This window comes from Macaca fascicularis, chromosome 4 (genome assembly GCF_037993035.2).
Source record: "Macaca fascicularis isolate 582-1 chromosome 4, T2T-MFA8v1.1".
Taxonomy (NCBI): Eukaryota; Metazoa; Chordata; class Mammalia; order Primates; family Cercopithecidae; genus Macaca; species Macaca fascicularis.
The window spans coordinates 163,662,128-163,668,953 of record NC_088378.1 but is presented as its reverse complement, the minus strand read 5'-3'; the positions used below and the strand labels follow the sequence as shown (position 1 = coordinate 163,668,953).

Below are 6,826 nucleotides of genomic sequence, written 5' to 3'. Positions count from 1 at the left end.
TTTAGTAGTAACAAAAATTCTTTAAAAAATTAGTCCCAGCAATAATACTATAGACAGATCAAAAATCCAAAACCCCTGAGGTAAAGTGGCATTAAAAGAATTGCAAATAGGTAGGGCGCAGTGGCTCACGCCTGTAATCCAAGCACTTTTGGAGGCCAAGGAGGGCTGATTACCCGTGGTCAGGAGTTCGAGACCAGCCCTGGCCAACATGGTGAAACCGTGTCTCTACTATTAATACAAACATCTGCCAGAAGCGGCGGCTCACGCCGGTAATCCCAGCATTTTGGGAAGCTGAGGCAGGTGGATCACGAGGTCAGGAGTTCAAGACCAGCCTGACCAACACAGTGAAACCCTGTCTCTACTAAAAATACAAAAATTAGCTGGGCACAGTGGCGAGTACCTGTAAGTAATCCTAGCTAAGCGGGAGACTGAGGCAGTAGAATCACTTGAAACCAGAAGGTGGACGTTGCAGTGAGCCGAGAGTAGCGCCTCTGCACTCCAGCCTGGGCGAAAGAGCGAAACTTCATCTCAAAAAAAAAAAAAATTATTAGGGTATGACGGCGCATGCTTGTAATCCCAGCTACTCCGAAGGCTGAGGCAGGAGAATTGCTTGAACCTAAGAGACGGAGGTTGCAGTGAGCTGAGACTGTGCCATTTCACTCCAGCCTCAGCAACAAGAGTGAAACTCCATCTCAAAAAATGTATACATTTACTAGGACAGAAAAGCAAAACCTTACCATAATTCCATAACTGTGATTATTGGAATTACAAAGTAAATTAACACTTCAATTGTCTAATAGCAGTGATTGGTCATTAAGGTCTCAGGTCAATAATACATTTAAAATCTAACAACTTTGGAAAGATAGTATCATTAAATTATCTTAAAACACTACATTAGGTCATTATTATCCCTGCAGACAAGGATAGGATAAAGATGGTTGGTAATACTATAGGTGGCTAAAACAAAAGGATTAAAATGGCAAAATTCTTTACTCTGATCATACCACCATTTGATTAATCACACTTTTATCTATCAAATTTTAGTTTGGAAATCAGTTCACTTATCAATATAGAATTCTACTTTATTGCACAATGTCCAGTTTGGCAACTTTCAACTATGCTGCGAAGCTAAACAAGCTAAATTCCTTAGGAAAAATGTTGTATTTTTTCCCTTTTCAACAAAAATAAAGTTGGGTCTAAGGAGCTGAAAGAGTTCTGCTCAAAAACCTATTCTGAAAAAGGAACTTGTCCAAACATTTTCACCTTAAAAAAAATTCAGGCTGGGCACAGTGGCTTACATCTGTAGTCCCAGCACATTGGGAGGTCAAGGCGGGTGGATCATGAGGTCAAGAGATTGAGACCATCCTGGCCAACATGGTGAAACTCCGTCTCTACTAAAAATACAAAAATTAGCTGGGCGTGGTGGTGCACACCTGTAGTTCCAGCTACTCAGGAGGCTGAGGCAGGAGAATTGCTTGAACCTGGAAGGAGGCGGAGGTTGCAGTGAGCCGAGATCGCACCACTACACTGCAGCAGAGAAAGACTCTGCCAAAAAAGAAAAAAAAGTAGAACACAGCTATACATCTTTGTCATTTTTGCTCTACTCAATTCTTTCTGAAAAAGTTTATTATTATTATTAAGGAAATAAAGTGTGGAAGGATCACAGGAAATACTTGCAGTAAAAAGAATAATCGTTAATGTTGGCAACTGCCACTAGGAAGGCATATACTCCACATACTACTGATAAAAATTGTAGGAACCCGTTGGTGGTTCCCATAACCACCACTGATGTGTTAATTCCTACAACATCAAAAACAAAGAACTAGTTCCATGAGCTGTCTGTCAATAACACTCTGAAGGCAGCCTATTCATCAGCACCAGAATCCCATTGATTTTCTTCCACATGTTCACAATCTTTTGCCATTAGTCATCTATCTATCGGATCCTACAACTGTTTGGGAGTGTCAGGCTAACAAAAGCCAAAACTGGGCATTGACATTAATGGTAGTTTACTGATGTTTCCCCTGCAACCCTCGCATTTTCTGATAGTAAAATTTTGCACAGAAGTTGGATTTCAAAAGGCTAATTGTATGTTCTATTTGAAATCTTATAATTACAGTATTTCTATGAAAAAAGATATCTGGTAACATAAATTGCTTCTGCATCAGTTCCACAAACAAGACAAGGATCTAAAACATCCAAACTGTTCACAGACAGAGACCTACTGGGAAGTAAGCTTGTGGTTTCAATTCGGTGTTTTGCAGGATCAGTGCTGAGCCAGGAGCTAATGACAGACTGGTGAACATTAGCTTGGTTACTAATGCTCTGAGACAAAAAAAGTACTGCTTCTTCCTCCTTGGTGAAAGAGTGACAACTTTTCAGGTACATCTGTAGAAGCATCCCAGTGCCAGAGGGATCCATCTTCAGAGCAGGTAAACAGATGATCTGGGTTGGATGGGTGAAAGTGAACTTCCCACATTTCAGCTTCACGAGCCTTCAGCAGTGATACAGGCATAGTACCTTGTCTAACATCCCAAATACTCAATATTCCATCTTGGCCACCAGTAGCTACAACATGCTGTTGGTTGGGATGTCTATCAACACAGTGGAGTGGCACTCGGTCACTAGTCAGTGACAATATATGAGAAAGCTCATTTCCTTGTTGTCTGAAATCCAATGTTTTCAACTGTCCAGTTGAATTTACAGTAAGAATCTCAGGAGTTTGAAGAAAGGTTACAGCATGGAATGTATTACTATCTGCATTGTCTATGGTTCTTGTAGCTTCCTTGTGATCAGCTTTTATTCGACCATGCTCTCCAACTGTAACGATTTCTGGATTGTTGCACACAACACCTACACATGGTGCACTGCTGTAGGAAGGACTGCCAGGGCCTGCGTGGTAGTGAGCTGTAGTCCACTGCTGGTTGACTGACAGAGTCTGGTTATTCGGATGGTGAAGGAAAACTGTTACACATCCTGTTGATGAAGCAGTGACAATTCTTTCCCGGTCAAAAGACGGTAAATCCATGACATCACCGTGGTGTCTGATATCACACAATAACTGATGGTCTCCTTCAAACCCTCCATCAGAGTCCAAGTTTCCAAAATCTCCAATAGACCACGGTGAAACATAATTTTCCTCATTGTCCCAAGATCCTGTAGCAAACGTCTCCGCGGTCTGCAAACGTTCCGGAGGCAGCGGTCGCCAGCGGGTTTTGCGGATTTTCTGAGACACAAACTTCGCATAAATTTCCTCCATGCCGAAAACCATAATCTCTTGAGTAAATGAAATGCCTGTGCCACAAGGATGATAGGTTCGTGTTTAACTTTAACAGCCGAACAATTTAAAAACATAGTTGAACCATTTTACATTCCCATAATATGCTACGATACTTATCTCTTCAAATTCTCACTAAATTTTAGTATTGCCAAGCATTTTAATTTCAGCCATGACGGTAGGTGTGTAGTGATCCTTCTTTGTGACTTCTCAGATTTCCCTGATGATTAAGTTTTCCCATTTTTCATGTACTGATTCACAGTTGGTTTCCTTGTCTGTACAACTCATTGGCCCATTTTTTATGGGGTTATTTACTCTAATTACTGAGTTATACAAGATATTTATATATCTTAGATACTGGTCCTTTGTTAAATATATACTTTTCAAATATTTTCTTCTAATAGATGATTTACCTGTTTCTTTTCTCAACAGTGTTGTTGAAGAGTAGATAATTTTAATTTTAAAAAGTATAATTTATTACTTTAGATTTTTTGCTTTCTGTGACTTGTCTAAGAAATATTTGCTAACCTCAAGATTATAAAGATTTGTTTCTGTTTTTAATAAACTCTATGATTTCAGCTTTTATGTTTAAATTGGTGATCCAATTCAAATTAATATTTGTGCGTGGTGTGAAATAGGGGTGAGGCTTATTTTTAAAATATTTTTAAAATAGTTTTTCCTGCATAATTTGTGTAAAAGACTTACTTTTATCCATTAAATTTCTTTGGTTTCTTTGTGAAAACCCAATGACTGGGTCTATTTCTGGGCTTCTAATTTTCCTTTGTTAATTTATTATTTGTTACTTATGTCATTTCCACACTCTTTTGTGCAGTAGCTTTACTGAAAGTCTTAAAATCAGATAGTATAATTCTTCTAATTTTGTTTTTCATTTTTAAGATTTTCTATTTTTCGTTTTCGTATCAATTTTAAGATTAATTTGTCAATTTCTATAAAAACTCTTCTACAAGTAAGCAAAAGAGTAATGGTGAGGATTATTTGATCTAGAGATAAATTTGGCTATTGGCATCTTAATAATATTGATCACTCTGGTCTATGAACATAATCCATCTTTACATCTATCTTCTGGTGTTTTTAAAATTTTCTCTGCAAATACATAATAAAATATAGCTTTTATTGAGAGACTTTGCATAGATTTTCATGATTATTCATAAGTGTTTTATGATTGTGACCTCATTATAAATTGCTTTTTAAATTTTTTATTTTCTAAATATTTTCTACTCACATATATGAATACAATGTATTTTATTCGTTAACTTCTACCTTGTGAATATGCTGAATTCATTAGTTAGTTTAAAAAACCATTTTATAGATAGGTTCCTTAAAATTTTCTACATAAGCAATTATGTCATCTGCAAATAGAGTAAGTTTTATTTCTTCCTCTATCACTTTTATGCTTTTGGCTTATTTAGTTAGTTATAATGGCTAGGCCATTTAGTTAAATATTGGTAAGAAATAATGGAAGTACTCATCCCTTTTTCCCAAACTGAGGGGAAATTTCTGCAATGACTCACTATTAAGTAAAATGCTACCTTCAGTTTTTTTTTTTAATACTTACACTTTATTAAGTCAATGGGATTCCCTCTGATTCCTGTTTTCTGAAGACTTTGTAGTGCACCTGAGAGTTAAGCTTTGTTAAATATTTTTACACACTTACTGAAATGATCACATGATTATTCTTTTTATTCTGATATTATGGCAAATTATATTGATTAGCATTGAACATTAAGCCAATCTAGCAGTTTTTAAAATAAATTCCATTTAGTTGTAAGGTATTATCATAGGTAGATTCAACTTGCTAACATTTTATTAAGAGGTAGATTCCTTAGGGTTATTGGCTTGTAATTTTCTATTTTTATAATGTCTTTTTTGAGTTTTGGTATTAGAGTTATTTCTTGTTTCATTTTTGACAGAGTTTGTTTAAAACTGATACTTCTGGTACTGTTTTTTTTTTGTTTGTTTGTTTGTTTTGTTTTTTTTTTTTTTTGAGATGCAGTTTTGCTCTGTCTCCAGGCTGGAGTGCAATAGCGTGATCTCGGCTCACTGCAACCTCCGTCTCCTGGGTTTAAGCGATTCTCTTGCCTCAGCCTCCTGAGTAGCTGGGATTACAGGCACGTGCCACCACACCCGACTAATTTTGTACTGTTAGTAGAGACAGGATTTCACCATGTTGGTCAGGCTAGTCTCAAAATTCCTGACCGCAGATGATCCGCCCACATCGGCCTCCCAAAGTACTAGGATTACAGGGGTGAGCCACCGTGCCCAGCCAAGACTGGTACTTTTTAAATGTTTGATGTAATTCACCAGTGAAAGTACTAGGCCATCTATGGGGTGTGTATGCGTGTTCGTGTGTGTGTGTGTGTATTGTGTGTGTGTGTCTGTAGATTTCATTAAGTTGTTCGTATTACTTTATAATTTGTTGTCTGTAGGATCAGTAGTCAGAAATACTTTTTTCATTACTGATATCTGTGCCTTTTCTTTTTTGTTTTCTTGAACACATGGATCTATCAATTTGTGGATCTTTTGAAAGTGCCACTTTTCGCTTTTTTTTGTGTGTGTTGTTTTGTTTTCTATTTTATTGAATTCTACTCTTATGTTACTTAAGATTTACTTTACTTTCTTTTTTCTGTCTACTTAGGATGAACCATAGATCATGAATTTTAGGTTTTTCTTTCTTTCTATTATAAGAATCTAAAGTTATGAAATTTCTTCTAAACATTTTTAACTGCATGCTGTATATTTTTATATGTAACATTTTCTGTATCATTTAATTTAAAATAGTTCTAATTTTTATGATTTTGTCTTTGAATAATTATTGAAAATTATGCTGTTTAATTTCCAAATATTTGCGTTTTTCTATATATCTTATTTTTTGTTTTGTTATGCTTTCTTTTGTTTTTTTTGACAGAGTCTTGCTCTGTCACCCAGACTGGAGTGCCGTGGCGCAATCTCGGCTCACTGCAACCTCCTCCTCCCGGGTTCATGCGATTCTCCTGCCTTAGTCTCCTGAGTAGCTGGGAATACAGGTGCACACCACCAGGCCCGGCAACTTTTTGTATTTTTTTAGTAGAAGTGGGGTTTCACCATATTGGCCAGGCTAGTCTCGAACTCCTGAGTTTGTGATCTGCCCACCTCTGCCTTCCAAAGTGCTGGGATTACAAGCATGAGCCACCATGCCCAGCCTGTTACTGGTTTTTAATTTAATTTTATTATTGTCAGAAAACATACACTGTGTTATTTCAGCCATTTTTATTATATCTAGCCTTGTTTTGTAAAGTACCATATGATCTATCTCAATGAATATACTATACACATTTGAAAAGTCAAAGTTATTGTTCTTGTTCAGATCATCTTTATCTTTACTGATTTTCTTCAACCTAACTAGTCTACCAACTACTGAGAAAGTGATGTTAACATCTCCAACTATGATCATGAAAAGGTCTACATCTCCTAAGTCTCCTTTTAATGTTTATGCTTGCTTCATGTATTTAAGAGCTTTTACTAGGCACATAGACATTTATGATTGCTATG

General features: G+C 36.6%; 1 pseudogene; it reads right to left on the bottom strand.

Moving 5' to 3' along the window:
* Positions 1-2,067: 2,067 nt before the first annotated feature.
* Positions 2,068-3,267, bottom strand: LOC102136473 (nucleoporin Nup43 pseudogene; annotated as a pseudogene).
* Between the last annotated feature and the right edge of the window lie 3,559 nt (positions 3,268-6,826).